Raw genomic sequence first — 22,958 nt, 5'->3', positions numbered from 1 at the left:
AGAGAAATCATGGACGAGGGACATGGTCCAAAAATTAGAGGATGACAATTCAGGAGTTAAATTAGGGCATACTCCTACACACAAAGGTGGTAAAAGTTTGAAATTCTCTTCTGCAATTAGCACCTAATACCGGAACAGTTGTTCATTTTAAATCTGAGAGTAATAGATTTTTCTTAACCAAAGATATCTCAAAAAAGCACAGCAACATGGAGGTATATCGCAGCCATGATCTCATTGAATAGTGGTGGGAAAGACTTGTGGGACTAACTGTCCTGCTCTTGTTTCAATGGTTCTTCGTAGCTATCCAGCCTTGGATGAACTGCACTTTCCTTCAGTAAAATATTGGGAAGAGAAAAGTCAAGGAATTCACTACCAGGTCTATATCATAGCTGTGTTTTTCTCAAAGAAAAGTTTAAACCAGTTCATCCATGGCAGCGACATGGTGACAAACCATAGCCATGGTTACGTGCTCAGGATTCCGTCCTTTCCCAGGATCGCTGGATCTCTAGCTAAATAACTAACTGCTGTCCATCCATTACCTAATCAACGGCCACCCCAACATTTTAACCACATACCACTGCAATAAAAGCCCAAAAGCCTGGAAAACAATTCCAAATTTAAAGCATCTACATGTTCAGGGCTTTTTTTTCATGCCCTGTAGAATCTGATAATAATAGTACTGGGAATAATAAATGTATAAGCAGGCTTTATAGTCTCCTGAATCAAAGAGTTGTTTAAAGTTAGTGACATTTATCAGGCATGACTGCTAGAATTCCATCACCTTTGCAATGATCTGCCTCAATGCATACATCTGGTTGTTTCAGTCATGTTCATCCTAGAAGTAAATCTGCTTCTCACACACATAGATGCATCTATAAGCTTTTCAGTACATTTTAGCAGAACCGTGCATAGAAGTCTGCAGGGAACAAGCAGCAGGGAAATTCCCCTGTTGCTCTCATATTTTGTACTGTCACCCTTTTGATAGGATGATGATAGTTTCCACTTGTCAACCAACTGATACATTTTTCCAAAGCAAACACAAGATTAAATTGTGTGCATCCAGTCTTTGACTGAAATACCTTAATCCTTCCTAAAATCTTCAATACTGACAAGGATAAACTGGGCTTTGCGCATGAAGTTAAAAGAAAAATACTTTCACCAGTATCAAATATTGTACCTGGGTAATGGACCAAAGCAATTAATCATTCTTAGGCCGTCATAATTTACATGGAAAGTTCATCATGACGTTATGCATAACAAGGCAATGTTGAGTAATAAACGCATGAATCATTTGCAATGAGAGAAGTGTGTAAATATGTTAGGTGTTAGTGCCATATGTGTTCGAAGGCAACTGCAGTACGTAACCTATATAATTCACAGATGTTCCTTCATCTTAATTGGTTTGAAGATTTTGGAATGTTATATATTTTCATGGCAAATATCCATTGTTACATGTACTGTAAAAAGAAACACAAAATGATACATTTGATTTCTGCTTTGTGACAACCTTAAATTTTAAGTAACCTGCAGTGGAAATGGTAGAAGAGTTAGTTTCAGATTGGATATTGAAGGAATGGAGGGATGTATAATCTAAATCTGCAACGTTGTGCGGGTGGAGAAATTACATTACATACAGTATAGGGAGATAGATATATTAAGTGAGTGGGCAAAAGCTGTAGAAAATGTAACTAATTATGAAAAAACAAATTAAAGGAAAACAATTCAGAATATTTTCTGAATGTTGAGAGGCTCAAAACAGGACTAGCCTGTAAGTGATCAAGTGTACAGATCATTAATATCATTGCACACATGCTAAATATAACTAAGAATACTAATGGAACATACAAAGGTGAGAAAGTTATGTTTCTATTATACTGAGACTTGATCAGATTCCATCTGGAGCACTACCTTCAGCCTTGAGCACTTTAGCTCACGAATGATATATTGACATTGGAGGCTGTGCAATACAAATATACCAGAATTATTCTAGCACTTAAAATATTAAATTCGGAAGACAAGTATTATAAATGTATTTCTCTGAACAAGTTGAAGAAAGATCTAATGAAGAAAAGAGATTTTATGGGATGTAGGTACATTAAAAATAAAGACTTCTAACAGTGTAAGAGTCTAGAACAAAGGGGTACAATCTTAAAATTTGACCTCAACCATTTAATAGAGATGTTAGTTAGCATTATCTCTCAGAAAGTAAAATGATTGCTGTATCAGTCTCTGCTGAAAAGCTGGGGGTGCTGGGTCAATTTAGATATTCAGGATGGATTTCTTTTTACTGTAAGTCCATCAAGACAAATGGTAGCTAAATGAATTATAGCTCTTTTATAATCATACAGTGATAGCCAAATGGATTTAACGGGCTGAATGGCCTACTCCTGGTCTGATATTCAGATAAGGATTTTGAAAGTAAGAGGAGTCTTCAGGCCTGAATAGAAATGAATATAGATCTGCACTTTGTTACTTTCCTGAACAGTGCAAAAACATTCATACATACGAACATACAACACAGGTGGAGGAGCAGGAGCAGGCTATTCAGTCCCTCTGCCATTCAATAACATCATGGCTTATCTGATCATGGTCGCAACTCCACGTTCTGACCTACCCTAGTAACATTTGACTTCCTTGTTAGTCTGACAATTTAGCTGTTTAAAACAACTCCTTATTTCCATTTTATAAACCAATTTAAGGATTGTCTGATCAAAATTAAGGATACTATTAAGTGAATGTTAAGATCATTATTAATTTTGAAATTCGTACTTTTGAATTCCAGAACCCGGGATTCCAGAAACTTTACATTTATTCTAAATGCTGTCTACTTCCTGCTTTTCTGTGTTGTCCAATCACGGAAGGACACTACCATGATATATCAGTCACAACCATCAACTTTGCCATAACCCTGAAAGCATCTAAATCTCAAATGCTGGAAATCAATGGCATTTCTTGATTATTTGTCCCAAAAAGATAGAAGACTTTCTTGTGCGTAAGCGTGTCTTTCAGCGACAGGACAAGCACATCTAGAGGAGCAGTGATTGCAAGAACAGATGAGAACCAGACTGGCTGAGTTTACACACTAGTAAAGGAGTGAAAAAAACTTTCTTTTGAATTAGTGAGTATTATATCTTCTAACTACAGGAATAATATTTTGGAAGGTGTAGCAGTCAAGCATGTGCCTGGAAGAGCGCCTGCCTATTTAAACGAACTGTGTTAAGATAAAGGACAGGAAATGTGAAAATGGGAAATGCAGGCTAACCACTGATGAACAAGTCCAATATCTTAAACCCCTGTGTGCTCACCAAGTTAAACAACGTAATAGCAAAGTAATAAAAACAAGAAATGGCCGGTTGATTCTCATGTAACAATAATAAAAAGTAAAAACTTTATTGCAAAGAAATAAATATATAGTCAATGAAAAAAATCACAATAAATATTTGGAAGATGCTTTCTTGGATAGTGTGGAAAATGAAAGGAAAATGAACGCTGTTTATTAAATGTCAATGTCTTCTGAGGTTGTGACTGGGCAATTTTTGCACTCTTGATTTTCATATCCTTCTGCAAATCATAGAAGCTCAAGGTTTATTGTTATAAACCTGCTGTGTCAATCTGCAGCAACTGATTTACCTTAATATTTTAAATATCTAGAACCCAATCAGAATATATTGCTTTGCACTTCAAAGGCTAAATCATAGTGCCTTTGGAAATATTGATAAATTCACCAAAAAATGTCTAAGGTTAACATTTCCAGATGAGTGAGAGATAGGGGCTGCACATCTTCTGATCCACCAGACACATGCCTTGCTGTAAAGCTATGAATGAACTTACAACTGTTTTACCTCCCATTGCATTTTCAGTATTTTTGCAACCCTGGAGCAGTGGGCATCATGGTGGCTCAGTGGGTTAGCACTGCAGCCTTACACCAACAGGGACTCAGGTTTGAATCCAGCCTCGGGTGACAGTCTGTGTGGTGTTTGCACATTCTCCCCATGTCTATGTGGGTTTACTCCAGCAGGCCAGGTGAATTGGCCATGCTAAATTGCCCATAGTGTTAGGTGCATTAGTCAGAGGGAAATGGGTCTGGGTGGGCTACTCTTCAGAGGGTCGGTATGGACTTGTTAGGCTGAAGGGCCTGGTTCCACACTGTAGGGATTCTAATCTAATCGATATGGGCAATGGTGGGAGAATAGAGAGAGAATGAAAAAATTTAATTCGGTTACATTTATTATTGTCACATGTACCTAGATTCAATGAAAGGTTTTGTTTTGTGTGCAGCACAGACAGATCATATCATACAAAGTGTATCAGGGTAGTGCAGCAAAGAATACAATGTTACACCTCAGAGAAGCTGCACAAAGAGTGAGGTCAACATTAAATTTGAAATTTGTTCTTGAATCTGTTGGTCCATGTGTTTAAGCTTTTGGAAGTTCTGCCCGACAAAAGAGGTTGGAAGAGATTATAACCGAGGTGGGAGGAGTCTTCGATGAAGTTGGCTGCCTTTTCAACGCAGCACAAAGTATAGATGAAGTCAGTGGATGGAGGGTTGGCTTGTGTGATGGACTGAGCTGTGTTCACAACTCTCTGCAGTTTCCTTCATAGCTGGGCAGAGCAGTTGCCACACCAAGTCATAGTATATCCAGATAGGATGCTTTCTATGGTGCATCTATAAAAATTGGTAAGTCTTTACAGACATGCTGAATTCCTTAGCCTGCTGAGGAAGTAGAGGCGTTGTGCTTTCTTGACCATTGCATCAATGTTGGTGGACCAGGGCAGAAACATCTCTGATTTTCCTGTTAATGTTCTGGCAGGAAGTTATGAACCTTAATAGCGACCAACTTATTTCCAAGCATTTGTATTTCATTTTAGCTGATCTTGTCTCATTTCTGCATAGTCTGTGATTCTCCCATGCACTGGGGAGAATAGATGGTGCCCATTCTCTACTTCAAAATCAAAGGTCTTACCTGGCAGATACAGTTTGCTACTTGCTTCTGCAGATCTCCATCTCAAGGTCCATTCACCAACATTTCATTGTATGCTCAGTGGGCAGCAACCAAATCTATCCTTCAGCCGTGGAATTTGGCATCAGCAAGACATCAGCCTCACCACCTCACTCTCACACTAAGTAATAACACACTTCTGGAGGTCACCACTGAGCTTTGGAGCTCATCAACGTTTGACATCCTAATGCTCCTGCCAGGTCGCTTTGTGTACAGGAAGACACACCTGCCTCACACATCTACACATGGTGCATCTTGTGACTTTTATCCTTTGCACTCAGCCATATCATGCATACTTGGATGCTCACAGCATCTGCCTGCCTTATTTATCAGTATAGGCAGAATGCCAAGCAGATTACCAGTACGAAACAGTCAAGGGACAGACATTTTGCATTACTACATCATGCTATTTCAATCTGACATCTACAGCATGTACCAGCAGTTGACATGACAACCATCTTGCATTTCAACCAAAGTGGCCTTGAATGTCCAAGGGGCGTTACCCTTAGTGGAGTCAAAGAGAACTATGGTCAGTTACAGAGTACAACAATACACTGTCAAGGTCATCATCTGAACTTAGGCCAGGGGATTGGCCACGGTCAGTTGAACATACGGTGTTTTGATCTTTTGGTGTCCTTCAAGGAGGGTATTGGGCTATGTTCAGATCTCCAGGTCAAGTCCAATCAGTCTGGGATTACAGGCATGTGAGTCACTCCAGGGATTGGCTGTCCACACAATTCAGTCTTGGGTGAGTCCTAGGGCTTTGGGCTGTAAATGTCAGGACTCTTATTGGGGCTTGATCCATGCTGTATTGAGGAATGTGGGTAATCCTGTGGGGACGGGATGCATTATGTGTGTGTGTGTGAGTGAAACTCACTGACAAGCATGACCTGCCTAATATGTCACCTTCAACCAAAACTCAACCAAAACTCAACCAAAACTATCAGGAAGAAATATGGCTGCTAACACATTCAGATTGGTCAGGGAAAAGTTTACTTTCTTTTCGCCTGTGGGGGCAGGGTGAACATGTTTTCTCCTTAAGACTGAGTCTGTACAGTGGTTTAGCACTGAGCATCCATCCTTGCGTGAATATGTGCTTTCTCGACAATCACATTGGGAGAATGAACCTTTGCCTTCAGAAAAGTGCACACTCATGAGTGATCATATAGTCACACACACAAGGTGACCCTAAGTGTGGAATCTGATCAAAGGAAGTCAAAAATTAAATAGTTCGACAGTTAACATGGCTCCATGCAAATTTAGAGTCGGTGAAACTCAGCTATATTGGGACACAATTGGTAATATTGGAGCAGCAGGCTATTTCACAATCCACTCAAAGTCAAACTTCACCCAAAACTGCAATTCTGTATGGAATGTCTATGAAGCTATCTACACATGTAAAAGTACATTCAAGTGACAATAGCAATGTGCATCAGGATGGAATAATTGCAACTTGGAATTTGCTACATATGTGCAACAAGCATGCCATATGAAACCTATCTGTACAGTGCAATTAACATACCCTTCTTTTGCACGTAAGTGCACTCCCCATGGGGTATGAAGGGTACCAAATAGTAGAGGATAAATGGAATACTACCCTTTAATTCTCACAGTCATTATTTCTTGAAGAAAGTTTAAATTCTATATTTAAGCAGTTTTAGCTCATTCTTCACTACAAACTAGACCGTAGGGTATAATTAAGCATTAGTTTTCCTTAGACATTGTGTTGTGCCTAAATTTAGCAGTCTGAGAGTGCTATAAAAAGCAAATAAAGCATAGAAAGTACCTATTAGAAGGTGCAAAAGGGAATATAAAAGGAAACTTACAAGGAATATCAAAGTTAGTTGTAATTTCTTTTCATAAAATATAAATGGAAAAAGAACGGCAAAGTGGAATGTAGGTCCAGCGAAGGTAGACATAGGATACATTAATGGACATAGGATACACTAATGGACACAGGATATATTAATGCACGTAAGATATATTGATGGACAAAGGATGTATTCATGGACAAAGGATATATTAATGGACATAGGATATATTGATGGAGGGAGAACACAAAAAAAGAGCTTTACAAGGATTAGGCTCTAACTATCATCAAGAGCAGTATATAATGGTCCAAATCAGACGTCATGATGATTGAATAGTGGAATAGAATGGGAGCTAAACAAGTTGGGTCATCTTCTTTAGAAAAAAGATTCAGAGATGTCCTAACAGCTAAAGTTAACATCAGCATAGACATGACTGAGCAATTGGACAAGTATGATTATGGATTTGGGAAATGTAAGCAAGATTTTATTAATCCAACTGAATTAATTGAGGAGGTCACTAACAAACTGAGTAAGTGAGATTCCTCCTAGATGTGATCTTTGTGATCGTTCAGAACTCATATGATAATAATTCTGCACAATTATTATTACCAGAGAAGACATGGAATTGGAAGCAACGTTGTGACATGAATTAGAAACTGGTTAGAAGTTAGGAGTACCAAAATTGGCACTTTGTGGGAAATGAAGTTTCTCAGGATTCTTTACTGGTGTTTCAGCTTTCTACTAAAAACAGATACATGAAGGACTTGGATGATGGATGCAGGTTTTCTATTCAGGTTGTCTATGAAGGAAACCTTATTGCAGTTGACAATAAGTTGTATCTATGGGGAGCAAGAAGTTACAAGGGCACTTAAATAGATTTGCTCAGACATTTGATGGCCAGATAGTTTTTGGAGCAATGTAGAATGGAGCTGCATGAGGTGACCATGCAGAATCCCAAAGTAGTAACAGCATGAGAAGTTGACTATTTCCTTGCACTTCAAACTCTCTGGAAGATCCCCTTTAAGGTCAGAGAGTTCTGAGAGTTCCAACTCACTGGGTAATTATATACTGAACCTCTGACTCACCACCGCCTGAAAGGTACATCTCCCAAATCTCTGACATGGTGGAATTAATATACACTACGCACAACTGAGATCAATCTATCCACTTGGCCTGCTCCTCCACTTAACCTGAAACCTAAATTCATTGAAAACTCCCCCACCCTGACTCTGATAGTCTAAAGTCCATTTTCCCCTAATCCTAACCCACAGTGACCCTGAAAGCCTAACTTCCAACTCCCCCTAACTGGATACTCACGCTGACCTGACATACCTTATAATCTGCCCCAACAAGAACTCAATCCTTCACCCAACAACACCCACAACAACCCCACAATCCAAGACTAACCAGACCCAACATTACCGTCACCCCCTGAACTGAGCCAACCTGACAATGACATCCTCCTCCCATACCCCTAATCCAATCCAAACCCTCCCCCCACCAGAATCACCAATCCCCTACATTAGATTAGATTCCCTAAAGTACGGAAACAGGCCCTTCGGCCCAACAAGTCTACACCAACCCTCCAAAGCATAACTCACCCAGACCCATTCCCCTTTTCCCATGTTTATCCCTGACTAATTCACCTAACATTAAGGGCAGTTTAGCATGGCCAATTCACCTGACCTACACATCTTTGGATTGTGGGAGGAAACCAGAGCACATTGACCCGACTATACCTGACAGTCCCCGAACCAGATCTCTCCCTGTCCCTGACTCAAACTGACAATCGCTCCCCCCCTCCCTTCACCAGACCCCAAACCCCCTCCTCTATGATTCCCTAAGCACTCACTTGCTTATCTGGTATCCTGTCACCCTTCCCAACTGACCCTTTACTTACCTCAGCACTTGATATCCTCTTTCCCCTCACCCATCTGCCCCCAGGCCCATCTTCCTCCTCCTCCCTCACTTTACAAACCCTTAGTAATAGCTGTCAAAGTGTCTGCTGTACATTTAAAATAATGAATACAGCACTCAGTGTTGTAAAAGGATGTACGGTTTCTACAGACATTCCCTACTGCTGGATTTGATGAATCCTGGATAGGTTCCTACCAGGGGCCACTATCCAGGAATCTCTAGTGCACAGAAATCATTGAAAGGAAAGTAGGTACTTTTTAAAATTTGATCAGGGTCAAAAAACGTTTTTCTGGCCCCGATCAGATTTTTTGGGTCATTAAGTGGATGTATTCAATGTAGAGAAGTGTGGATTTGACCACTTTTGATCCAAGGAAGGGATATCAGTGTATTTTATTAAAAGTGACGAAGTATTAACTGTGAAGGAGCAAAGAAATCTGGGTGTCCATGTACACGGCTCATGAGAAACTCATGGGCTGTAAAAATGGTAAAGGAATGTTGGCGCCTTACCTCAAGGGAGCTGAGAAACAAATGGGAGGAAGTGAACCTCAGTTGTTTTGGATACATTTCTACAGTGTAATGATGTAAAATGTGTGAATGCAAATCAACAGTCTGTTTCACACCTATCCCTGATTTTTAGTTCCATTGACCTCAGAAGCCTTGTTCAGTCTTCATTTAGGATAGTGCAGTCAGTTTTGTACACTGCACCTCAGGTAAGGGCTGAGTGGTATTATCACTTTACTGATAATCCACAGACACAGATAATGTTCTTGGATCCTGGGTTTCCATCCAAACATGGAAGATAGTGGAATCTAAGTTCGAGAAAAATCTAGAATTAAGAGTTTAAAGATTGAATCTGTTTTTGGAAAAAAAACATCTGGCTCTCTAAAGTCCTTTAGAGAAGGAAACTGTTGTCCTTGCCTAGTCTGGCATGTGACAATTTGGTTGACTCTTAACTGGGCAGGTAGGAAAGGGGAAATAAAAGCTGGTCCAGCAGGTGATGCCCTCATCACATCAAGCAAATGGTTGGTCTAAGGCTTGACTTTTGAGAAAATATTATATAATGCTCGTTTCTCTACCCTTGAGTACAGAATGTAGTGAGGTAATCTCAATAGTTGACATGCTAAAGGATGCAAAAGAGTACATTTTCAAAATGTATTTCTTCTGTTTGGAGAATAGAAACATGTTGTTCATTCAGGGATCGGTCATTAAGAAGTGAAATCAGGAAACACTTTTTCACATAAAGTGTGACAGAAATTTGGAACTCTCTCAATTACCTGTAACTGGTGGTCAATTGAAATTGTCAAGATTGAGTTTAATTGGCTTTTATAAATTAAGTTTTGCAAGGGATATGGAGCTAAAATAGAAAACTGTGATTGAAATGACTGAACAATGGAACAACCATGACAAACTGATGAACATACCTTTCTTTCCAAATTGGAGATTAGATTAGATTCCCTACAATGTGGAAGCAGACCCTTGGGAAATTTGGAACGGCCAATTAACCTGACCTGCATATCTTTGGAGTGTGGGAGGAAACCCACACAGACACAGGGAGAACGTGCAAACTCCACACAGTCACCCAAGGTGGGAATTGAACCCGGGTCTCTGGCACTATGAGGCCACAAAGCTAACCACTGTGCTGGGAATACAATAGATTGCACTATCGGATTGGCCATCATCTTGTGGAATGGTGGAGTAGACTCAAGGGGCCATATCATCATTTCATTTCTTATGTTCTTTCAAACTCATATGGGTCGTGCAGCTATAATGTGCATTTCATTAATGCGAATTAGTTATAACATGATTGAGGAAGTGGGGACAATGTTTCTACAGCACGAACTTTAAAGCATGTATTGATTATAACATGATTCTGGCCTCATTGGTTTAAATGGTGCTGCTATTACACGATTTTCTTATAACACAGGATTGCACAAAAACAGAACTATCACGTTATAGCAGAACCAACTGTATTAGTTTACAAAGAAATAACTACTGCTAATTCTAAAACTTCAAAAGACAATTTGTCAAAGAATGAAAAGATAATACAAAGACTTTTGTTTGTCATTTATATAAATGATTTGGATAGGAATATAAGAGGCATAGTTAGTAAGTTTGTAGATGATACTAAAATTAGAGGCATAGTGGAAAGTGAAGAAGGCTGTCTTAGATTACAAAGAAGTCTTGACCAATTGGGTCAATGGACTGAGGGTGGCAGTTGGAGTTTTATTTAGATAAATGTGAGGCATTGCATTTTGGTAAAACAAACAAAGGCAATACTTATACAATTAATGAATATCTACTTTGGGTAGCATTGGAGAACAGAGAGACCTAAGAGTCCAAGTACATAATTCTTTGAAGTTTGTGTCACGACTTGCTGGGGGGTTAAGAGGCTTTTACCACTGTTGTCTTCATTGTTCAGACCTTTGAGTATAGAAATTAGAATCTCATGTTGAGATTGTTCAGGTTATTGGTGAGACCTCTTCTGGAGTACTGTGTACAGTTCTGGTCACCCTGATATAGGAAGGACATTATTAAACTGGAAGGGGTTCAGAAAAGATTTATTGGAGTGTTGCCAGAAATGGAGGGTTTAAGATATAAAGTAGACTGGAAAGCCTTGGACTTTTCTCACTGGAGTATAGGAGGTTGAGTGGTGTACTTATAGATGTTTATAAAATAGTGAGAGACATAGATAAGGTGAATGTCAAGGGCCTTTTTGCTAGGGTGGGGGAGTTCAAAACTTTGGGGCATAGTTTTAAGGTGAGAGGAGAAAGGTTTTAAAAAGGCCATGAGAGGCAACGTTTTAACACAGAGTAGTTCACGTGTATTATGAACTACCAGAGGAGGTGGTGTTGCAGATACAGTTACAACTGTTTAAAAGACATTTGGATAAGCTCATGAATAGAGAAGGTTTGGAAGGATATGGGCCAAGAGCAGGCAGATGGAACTAGTTTAGTTTGGGAACGTGGTCGCTGTGGACTGGTTGGACTGAAGGGTCAGTCTCCATGATGTATGACTTTCTGACGTTATAGTGTAATTTCTACAATTTGCACTCTCATCATGTTGTTCTATATGTACTGAACAAATATCAGCATATCACTATCTCAGGTGCAAATTGCTGGGACTTGGAAATGGAAATAGGAAATGCTGGGAATGCTGAACAGATCTGACAATATTGAGGAGAGAGAAATTGAACTAACATGTCAGGTTAGTGACTTGTGATCTGGAAAAAGGTGAAATATTTAACAAGTTTCAAATTAATAATATGTAGACATAGGAAAGTGGTCAGAAGGGGTGAAAAGAACAAACGTGGAGATCTGTGAGAGCAAAAAATCTACAATTGAATGATAACAGGCTGAATGGTGCAAATCATAAGATGCATCAACTGACCAAGTAAAGATTAATCCAGAGGAGATATAAATGACAAAAGCAGAATCAGCTGTGTGGAAAAATAGGACCAGTTTTAAAGACTGAATTGTTGAACTCAATGTTGCATCTTGTAGGTTGTCAATTGAAATTTGAGGCATAAAGCTTGCATCATGCTTCCGTTGAGCTTCAATGGATCAGTATAAGAGGCTGAGGATACTGCAGTAAATATAAAAGATGATGGGAAATTTAAAATGCTGAGTAACCACAAGATCATGCTTATTCCTGCATACTGAACAGAAAAGTATTAGCACAGTAAGCCCAAAATTAAATATGAAGCTTTCACAGCACAAGCTAGATGGATAATTGCTGCTAGTCACATGTTCTGCATCTTGGTTACTTGCTCATTTGCATGTTCCCTCCCTGCAGCAATACCAATGCTCTCAGTTTTAAAAACAGCAGGTTATCATCGCAATTCTGCTTTTGCCTTTGTAGTTCCTCTACACACACTTTTTAGTTATTTCACTTTTCCCTTTACAATCCCTTTTTCCTTGCATCATATTCCTGCTTGTCATTTCACTCTGTTGTCATGCAAATTATTACAGATCTTCCCCTTAATCTCTCTTCCTGTCTTTCTCTGCTTCCATAATTGTTCAAAACATTTCTAATAAATTTCAGTTGTGATGAAATGTCATCAATTTGAAATATTAACTCCATGGATGCTGCGTGACCGGCTGAGTATTTTCAGCATGTTTTAGTATTACTAATTTTCTTACAAGGTTAAAAATAATAAATTCTGAAATTAGACAGACCAACAGCCAAGAAATATTAAGCAAAAAAAAAATTTCAAATGCATCATACGATAATTTGATGCAAGTTTTCTCTTGGTATTATAACAGTAAACTTGGTTATGCCAATGTGGAAACATAACGTAAGCCATGGCACTTATAACTATTAACAAGCCCAAATGTCTGAGGTTTTCTTTAGCATTACAGAGTAAGATTGATTATAAGCGAGCTGGGACTAATATCAGAAACTCTTGCTGGTCACTGCTCAGATTCAATATCAACACTGTCAGGTTTCACAATTTCCTTTGGAGACTGTACACATAGGAACTTCGGAATACAGGAATAGAAATAGGCCATTTAGCTCCTTGAGCCTGTTCCACCATTCAATGAGATCATAGTTGATCTGTAATCTAACTCCATAAACCTACCCTCACTCCATATCCCTTGAGAGCTTCAGTTAACAAATGTCCATAAATTTCAGACTTAAAATTAGCAATTGCTCTGGCAGCAATCATCATCTGTGGAAGACAGTCTACCAATCTTTCCTAATTTCACTTCCAAAAGGTATAGCTCTAATGTATATCCTTTGGTTTTAGACTCCCTATCACAGAAATAGTTTTACTCGATCCCATCTATCTGATCCCCCTAAGATCTTGTAGATTTCAATCAAACACCAATCAAACACAGATCATAGTTAATCTGTAAGCTCAAACACACCTTAACTTGCTACATCTCAGGAAGTGCTATATCATACCCTCCAAATTGGATTCCCTCCTTGACTACATGTCATTGATTAGATTTCTTTTAAGATTAGATTAGATTCCCTACAGTTGGAAACTGGCCCTTCGGCCCAACAATTTTGCACCGACCCTCCGAAGAGCAACCCGCCCAGACACATTCCCCTACATTTACCCCTAACACTAGGGGGGAGGAAACCGGAGCACCCGGAGGAAACTCCACACAGACAGTTGCCCGAGGTGGGATTTGAACCCGGGTCCCTGGCGCTGTGAGGCAGCAGTGGTAACCACTGAGCCACCATGCTGCCCCACTGTGCCACATTGGTTTCTAATAATCTCGGCATTTGTATCAAGAATTAAAGAAGGTTATGTCAATGAGACATTCAACCTGTCCTTCTACTGTAATGTTTGATGACCAGGTTTCTTACTTCTCTCTGACAGTTAATTACTTTATACATTTTAGTTGTCCCTTAGCATAAAACACCGATCTGTCTGTTAGTCTCTTCTCTTGTTTTCAAACTATTGGTTATGTTATCTTTTCCACCAATATTAACCCCTCCACTTGCTTATTTTAAGTTCTTGTGACTGTTATGTTAATTTTTTCCACTCGGATCTTGGGTCTAGACTGTTTCCATTGGTACCAACCCCAATGATGACGTTCTGTCCGAGTGCCATGATGTCATGAAATGGAATCCCAATTTTCTGTACCAGACTTTCAGTCATGTTGTTACCTCAGTACAGGTCACACATTCTCTATTACTCTTAGCTCTTATGATCACCTAATCAGCTTTATTTCTGGGTCAAAGCAATGACTGCAGAAGCTGGAAACCAGATTCTCGATTAGAGTGGTGCTGAAAAGCACAACAGTTCGGGCAGCATCGGACACTTCAACCCCAGAGCATCAATGTTGACTTCACCAGTTTCCTCATATCCCCTTCCCCCACCTCTTCCCAGTTCCAAACTTCCAGCTCAGCACTGTCTCCATGACTTGTCCTACCTGCCTATCTTCTTTTCCAACTATCCACTCCACCCTCCTCTCTGACCTATCACCTTCATCCCACCCCCATCCACCCATTGTACTCTTTGCTACCTTCACCCACCCTCCTCCCTGACCTATCACCTTCATCCTCACCCCCACTCACCTATTGTCGTCTATGCTACTTTCTCCCCACCCCTACCCTCCTCTCATTTATCTCTCCACCCTTCAGGCACTCTGCCTGTATTCCTGATGAAGGGCTTTTGCTCGAAACGTTGATTTTCTTGCTCCTTGGATGCTGCCTGACCTGCCGTGCTTTTCCAGCACCACTCTAACCCAAAATCCAGCTTTATTCCTGTCCTGGCCTATCATCCACAATCTCCTTGTTTAGCTACCCCTTTCGCATCTCTGTCTCTCTCTCTCTCTCTCTCTCTCTCTGGGCTCTATCTCTACCTATCGGCTCACGTCCCTCCTTCCCCCATCCCCACCCCACATCCTTGGTAATCCAACTTCAGCACCAGCATAAACACCACTTATTCCTAGATGTCAGCAGTTCTGATGAAGAGTCACTGGACCAAAAAATGTTAGTTCTGCTCTATTCCCACAGATTCTGCCTCCCTTTGTGTTTCACTAGCAATTTCTGTTCTTGTTTACCACTCTAATTTGTCTATTCCCTGTGATGTGGGCAATAATCAAGAGAGTCTTACCCTTCATGAACTTTTCTTTAAGTAGGTTACTAGCTCCTCATGCTGTCTTCATAGGCCATTTTGCCTGTTCTTCTCAACTGGAATCACTGTAATTGAAGCCTCTTTCCCCTCCTTCTGCAGTATTCTCTTAAGCCTGTGAAACATATCTGTCACCCTGGATGAAGCTCATCAGAATATCATGTGGGATATTTGATCTTGCAACCAAGGTCTACTGCTCATTTCCCCAGTGACTGAATTCCTTACAACCACCACATTATTCTTTCCCTCATCTTCCTTCCCCACTTTGGGCAGTTTCCTGCTGCAAGTTGCATGGCACACGTTCCAGCTATACCTCTGATAGATGTTATCTTTGCCTTTAATGTTAGCAATACGTTGCAGCTAGTGGATGGGATTATTTTCTTCGGATTCCCACTCTCTATTACACATTTTTTTAAAACTCATTTTGTGGGATGTGGGCATCACTGGCTGGCCAACATTTATTGCCCGTCCTTAGTTGTCCCTGGGAAGTGCAGTGATGAGCTGCCTTCTTGAACCACTACAGTCTGCCTGTTGTGGTTGACCAAAAGGCCATTAGGGAGGAAATTCCAGGATTTTGACCCAGTGCCAGTGAAGGAAGAGTGATATATTTCCAAGTCAGAATGATGAGTAGCTTGGAGGGGAACCCTGAAGGTGTTGGTGTTCCCATATATCTGCTGCCCTTGTCTTTCTGTATGGAAGTGGTCGTGGGTTTGGAAGGTGCTGTCTGAGGATTGTTGGTGAATTTCTGCAGTGCATCCTGTAGATAGTACACACTGCAGCTACTGAGTGTCAGTGGTGGAGGGAGTGGGTGCCTGTGGAAGTAGTGCCAATCAAGCGGGCTGCTTTGTCCTGGATGATGTCAAGCATCTTCAGTATTGTTGGAGCTGCAGGCAGGTGGGGAGTATTCCATCACACTCCTGACTTGTGCCTTGTCGACACTGTTGGCCACATCTGACCCTTTCTGACATCAATTCAAGGTATAAATGAAATCTGCAGCAAACCGTTCAGATACTTCAGCACTGCCCTTCGTTCTTGGGGTAACGCTAATTCCAGTTCAATGATTCTGAGGCAGAGAGATTTGAAAAGGCGATTTCTAATGCGAAAGCACTAGCTTGGAACAATTTCACTCCAAGCCAACTTCCACATCAACATTGTTGTCATCATACCACAGCTCAGACAGACAACTGATCTGCCATGTGTTAGATCAGTTTATTTCTATCATTCATACATACACACTAAAGCACTGACATGCTGGATAAAAGTTCAAATTCTGTCTCAAGCTTAATTGAAGCAAGTGCAGCAATTGAAGCCAAACAGCAGGACCCCCCACCCCTACTCCCCCACTCCCCCTCCCTCCTATGCATCAAACCCTCCTGCTGCTCTGTTGCAAACTGCCTTCTGGTTTAATTTTTCTGAAGACCAGTGAGATATTCTCAGACATATTGCTGTCTGGATTGAACAAAAATGTTCGGTGAAGAAAAACACACTGCAGTCAAGTGACCATGGGCTCAAAATAGGCCATTCTAAATTATAGCCTGAGAAATTGCGCCTGATAGAAGATTGGCCAAACTGAATTAAACAGCAGTTAGCAGCTATTGGCTACAGAGGACAGTAAAAACCAAGATTAAAAAGGTCACAAAGGTTTTAGGGGAATCAGTTACACCCAGCCTAGGGCTGTGCATTGTAGGAGTGTTGATTAGACTTTCTGGCACCTTGACTGCCTGAGTATGCGCACTTTACACCTCCCAGCATGGCAATAGAGAAGAGTATTGGCGCGACACCATTGGATGATTTGAACCCAGCTCAAGCCACCATTGGCCAAAGGCCATCGAATACTCTGAAGGTCAAAGGTGAGGGGGCGATTCAAAAACACATCTGGACACCAACCCGAGTGCAGATGCTGTGAAGACTCAACCTGGCCCAGCTGCGGAGCTCTGATCATCTAGAGAGAGGGAGAGAGAAAAATCTGCCCTGACCCCTCAGAGACCCACCTTCATGGAAGCGACCCAGCTCTACATTGGAGAGGAAGGAGGTTCCAGTGGCCCAGCTCAAACATGTGGATTGTTCTGGGTAATATCCTTTCTCAGATAAATAGAGCCAAATAAAGAGATACAAGGTCAGAGGACCAACAAGGCGGTGAGAGGCAGACATTAGAGTCAGGAAGCCGAGAGGATATGGGGTAGTTAGAGTAGGGTTGAGGATCCATAAGGTAAGAGATAGTGAAAATGGTCCAGGAGACAGATTCACAGTAAAGCGAGAAACCAGCTAATAGAGGATCAGGGACCCCCACAAAGGAGATAGAGAACAGTAAATCGAAAGGAAACAGTAGGAGACATGGTATAGTAGCCGGAGTGGGAGGAGGGACAAGGAAAATATATAACAGAGAAGTGGCCCAGGTCTTCATTACAGTGAGGAAGTATCGCGTCAGGGACCCTGGGACAGAAATGCTAGGAAGTGGCACAGAGAACTAAATGGAAGTGCACTTTAAATTTTGGCAAGGCTACAATGAAAGGGAGCTTCATGGAAGCAGCTGAGAGGTGGTTAATGGGAGAAGGTGAAGCTAAGTAAGGAGCTGGAGGAAGTAAAGCAGGAATTGGAGAAAGTAAGAGGCAAAGCAGTAGAGCAGAGAAACCAGGTGAAGGTGGTACACTTGGGACATTTTCAGATTTAATGCGACAGAGTGTACCAGGAGGCACAGCACACAGTCAGTGTCTGGACTGACTGAGAAATACATTCAACCTTGGATCTTCAGGTGACTGTCATCCAATGCAACAATGCAGAGTGGCCAAGCAAAGGCTGATAGCCATGTTCAGTAACCATGAGGATGGCCTCAACCAGGATCTTGGGTTTATGTCATACCACAGGTGACCCCACTATACTATACACTTCACACACACACTCACACAAGCACACATACACACACAATCTGGGTTCGTTCAATACAATACATCAGTTGCATGACACTATGATGTTGTGCTATAAATTCTCTGTGCTCTGATCCTGCTATGCTAGCTATCTGATGAAAGAGTTCCAAAAGTTTGTATTTCCAATTAAACCTGTTGAACTATAACCTGGTGTTGTGTGATTTTTAACTTTGTCAACCCCAGTCCAACTTCACATCATCATTGATAATAGGGAAACATTGTACAATTTTAGAAAATAGTTTTGCATTCATATTAAAGTCTAAAATCGACCAGTCCAGCTTTTGCAGTACCGATTGTTGGACTCAGTACTAGGTTGCCATTTTCCATGAGTATATGCATGGATCTTTGAATGATTGTCTACTTATAAGCAGTCAACTTTAATCAGTTTCCAGCCGTAATAGAGGAAATTTTGTCCTTAAAGTACAAATAGGACAATTCTTTTGTCCTATTTTATTTGATCATTTATTTTTGAAGGACTATTAATTGATGGCCAGGTTAACTTCTCAGCTAAATGTATATTTTTGACAGGCAAGATACAAAAACATTTCTTCATTTACCTTAGATAAGCTCAATCTAAATTCACTTTCAATCCAGGCAGAGATCATGGTATTACCTTGCCTGTTTTGTGTTAAAGAGCTTACAGGAAAATGTCTCTTCTTTGCTAATGTTTCCTCATGATATAGTTTCTTCCTCAGCTTTTGTTTTGCTGGAATTGGTAAAAATAGAAGTGGACACTGAGATTTTGTTCTTTACCTTGATTCCTCAACATGTGATGATAATTTGAGGTATAATTATCTTTTAAGTGTTTCTAATCAAACAGGTCCCATTGACTTTTCATGACATCCATTCTTGATGCTATACAGTTATCACATTTATCCTTTGGACAAAAACATTTTTTTGCAGGATTATCTTCACCAAATGTCCAACATGTTTTAATGACTAGTTTATTCAGAACCTAATGGTCCTCGTGTCATCTGACGCACTCATAAGTTCAGCCATTTGAAGTGTTACTTTAACAATCCATTAAAAGAGTGTGTGCCTTCTTTCAGCAGAGTTCTCCATATAAATGCTTTCTTCAAATTTAAACTAAAAAGATCCCTTTCTTGCATTGTCAAGAAACCCATCAACATGAAATGGCTCTTCAATCTGTCACAACTTGAGAAGCATTTTTATCAGAGCTGAAAATGTGTTGCTAGAAAAGCGCAGCAGGTCAGGCAGCATCCAAGGAGAAGGAGAATCGACGTTTCGGGCATAAGGCCTTCTTTAGGAAGCATTTTTATCACCCATTTTCCATGAACCATTCCATATAAACATTGGGCTCTGATATTCTTATATTAATTTAGCAACTCTCCAAATATATGCATTTAGATTGGGCAAGAACAATTATTATTATTTAATCAATATATATCTAATAGGTATCCACATAAGAAACAAAACTGCTCTCTTTTTTTGGACTTTATTGCAAATTAATTTGCCTTTGTCTATTTACTCACTGACTTAAGCCTCGTTCCATTTGATACTTTCCTATCTTGCAAAATGTGCAAGTTTAAAACAAACCTAGTCACAAGATAAGCCATTACCTGAGCAATAAAAATTCTTTATATTCAATTATCTTATCAACACATTGCATTTTAACCTTATTACAACCAGTCAGTTGAAATAACAACTCATGTTGGCATGGCAATAACTCCCTGGCTTTATTTTCAGACATGCTGGAAGATTTCCATAAAAGAATAACTGAGTGAAGCAGAAGAGGTATAACTGTTACACTGTACTTATTCCCATCAAGGGCCATCTAGTGTTCAGTTAACAATAGGAAAGTTGCATACATATTGAATAACTCCTTCATGGTACAGTTAATTACATTTAATTTAATTTATATCAGCCTGTTTTATATAGCTTGATGATGCCACCCAATTGTTAGACCAAAGGTTTCTGTACAGAAGTTTCTTGTTTCAATTTAAGCTATACTTAACTCCAGCATCTATATGCAACATGAAATTGCTAACTTCATCAACTACAAAATGTTCAGTTGGAATATAATTCATAAGCGGGTTAATTTTGAGATTTCTGCTGGAACATTTGCCACAGTAAGATATTTCAGGGGTTAGAAAACCTCATAATTCAACTGCAACTCCAGTTCCTATAAGCAATGATAGTTTGATGTATAAGATAAGTGACAGTTGAGCACTTGGTTAAACTTTCTACTTCATCTCTAGGTGCATGGCCTCTGGCAGAAGCCAAGTTGTATCTGGATTGATTCTCAAACACCATATGCAACTTCTCAGCACTCGCTGTTATTTCACAAGTATAAAATTACAGTTTTTGAATTTCACATATGAATAAACAGTTCTCTAGTCCATTAACTTACCAATCACAGTGATAGAAAAAAATGCTCATGAATAAAGGACTCAATAGATAGTTTTACGTGCACAGATTGAAAATTATGTTATTGCAAGAGTAAGTGAAGCTAATATAAAATGCATTGCCAGAGGGATTTGTTTGTTTATACGCCGATGAGTGGGCAATGATATAAAGAGCAAAACGGTTATCCAGTGGGGCATTTCTGATGCATTTTGGCACGGCAGGTTTATTGTTTTCTACAAAGGCCATGATAAGACAAAAAAACAATATTTCAAATGGGTGCGTGCAGCAGTTGTGCTGTGATAGCCAGAAGATTTCTGTGCAACAGCTTTGGAGCACACTAGTCAGGATAATTCCAGGAACTCTGTCTTCTAAATGTCATGAGTAAAGCAACACCAATCCTTTAACAAGTTGGTTGTTAGGATGATTGTACTATATACAACTAAAGATTTCAATATAATTAAAAACATAGGAACAAGAAAGTGTAAACACATGTTCAGCAGAAATAGACTAGTTTTGTGCAGGGGTGAAAAAAAAATCACAGAACATGTAAAACTGCTTCAGTCTGTGCAAAAGCTTAGTTGTGGAAAATGCTAAAGACGTTTATGCAGAACCTGAAACATTTTCACAAAAGAAGATTGTTTTTAAGTCAGGAGCTCATTGGATTCAGTCTGACAAAAACCTGCAGTGGCTTTACATCTGGAGTTACTTTAAATTAATTGAAAAAACAAACTTAATGCCATTTCAGTTAATAAAGTATTGCCTGATGTGAATTTGCTTTACAATTCCATAAAAATAGGGTTTTGACTTCATGGGCTTGCTAACAGAAAATGTTTTTATTCACAATACAGACTTCGAACAATCTAATATTTCTTTGAAAACAATTGTCAATTTGAGCAGATATGAGAAATCAAAGTTCGGTCTAATGCTGCTGGAAATTAGTCTGTCATGTCCTTGTGAAGTGCAGTTTGCATTGTAACAATAATAAACCCTGTACCCACATGGTAGCTGTATTTATCTGAAGCAGACAATTAAGAGATGTTTTGGTTTGAAAGGATGTAAAAGTTATTACCAAACAGAAGCAGCTGTTAAAGTACATTCAATACGTCCACCATTACCTTGTAATAGAATGGATGAATACAGTGACAAATTTTACTGTTAAATCAGGTCAGAACTTCCAATAAAGTCAAATTTGAGAAGGCTGATCAGCCTAGACAAAGCGAAAATATTTATGAATGAAACTTGAGAAACATTCAGATTGAAAGTCGAGAATTTGCAACATTTAAAGCAGAATGTTTTACCTTTTTGAAAAAGAAATCATGAATGGAGAAATTTATTTTAGCAAAGCGATCCTGTTAAATAATTTAACATGGTACAGAAGTAAAATAATTCTATTCAATTTGATATTACTGAATTCCGAAACATCAAAGTTCCAATACAGTAACATGATTTAAATACTAATTGTCTTTCCTTAGTAAAAGTAACATAAGCATTATGGCCAACATATATGTAATATAATAACTAATAACATGAATCCACTGCTGCTGTAATAGATGGGATGGGTGATAAACTCTGTACACTCTAATGGACTGTGAGACCAACCTACAGTATTTTTAATGTGAATAAATAGCTAGGTGCATAAATTGGTTGCCACATTCGTCTATATTACAATAGCAACTACATTTCAAAATGAATCTATTACTTGTGAGTTCTTGGAATACAGTGAAGACATGCTGGGTATTATTTGGTCACGACACAAGTACAAGAGAAAATCTGTTTAGTTAAACAATGTGTCTGCAATATTCCATCAAAGTTACAGCTGCAGAGCAAGAGCAGTAGGAGGTAAAGCCCATGTTCTATATATTTCTTTCCTGCCTTTCTTCACTTGCTGCCATTTTACACAGTTGTATCAAAGAGAGAAATCTAGGTAGCTTTACAAATTGACATTTATGTTGAAAAATGTGTTGCTGGAAAAGCACAGCAGGTCAGGCAGCATCCAAGGAACAGGAGAATCGACGTTTCGGGCATAAGCCCTTCTTCAGGAATGAGGAAGGTGTGCCAAGCAGGCTAAGATAAAAGGTAGGGAAGAGAGACTTGGGGGAGGGGCGTTGGAAATGCGATAGGTGGAAGGAGGTTAAGGTGAGGGTGATAGGCCGGAGAGGGGGTGGGGCGGAGAGGTCGGGACGAAGATTGCAGGTCAAGAAGGCGATGCTGAGTCTGAGGGCTGGGACTGAGAAAAAGTGGGAGGAGGGGAAATGAGGAAGCTGGAGAAATCTGTATTCATCCCTTGTGGTTGGAGGGTTCCTAGGCGGAAGATGAGGCGCTCTTCTTCCAGGCGTCGTGTTGCCATGGT

The sequence above is a fragment of the Chiloscyllium plagiosum genome, unplaced genomic scaffold, assembly GCF_037043375.1.
Source record: "Chiloscyllium plagiosum isolate Xiang-an unplaced genomic scaffold, Cpla_swu_hap1 HiC_scaffold_36, whole genome shotgun sequence".
NCBI lineage: Eukaryota > Metazoa > Chordata > Chondrichthyes > Orectolobiformes > Hemiscylliidae > Chiloscyllium > Chiloscyllium plagiosum.
This window is presented reverse-complemented; position numbering follows the sequence as displayed.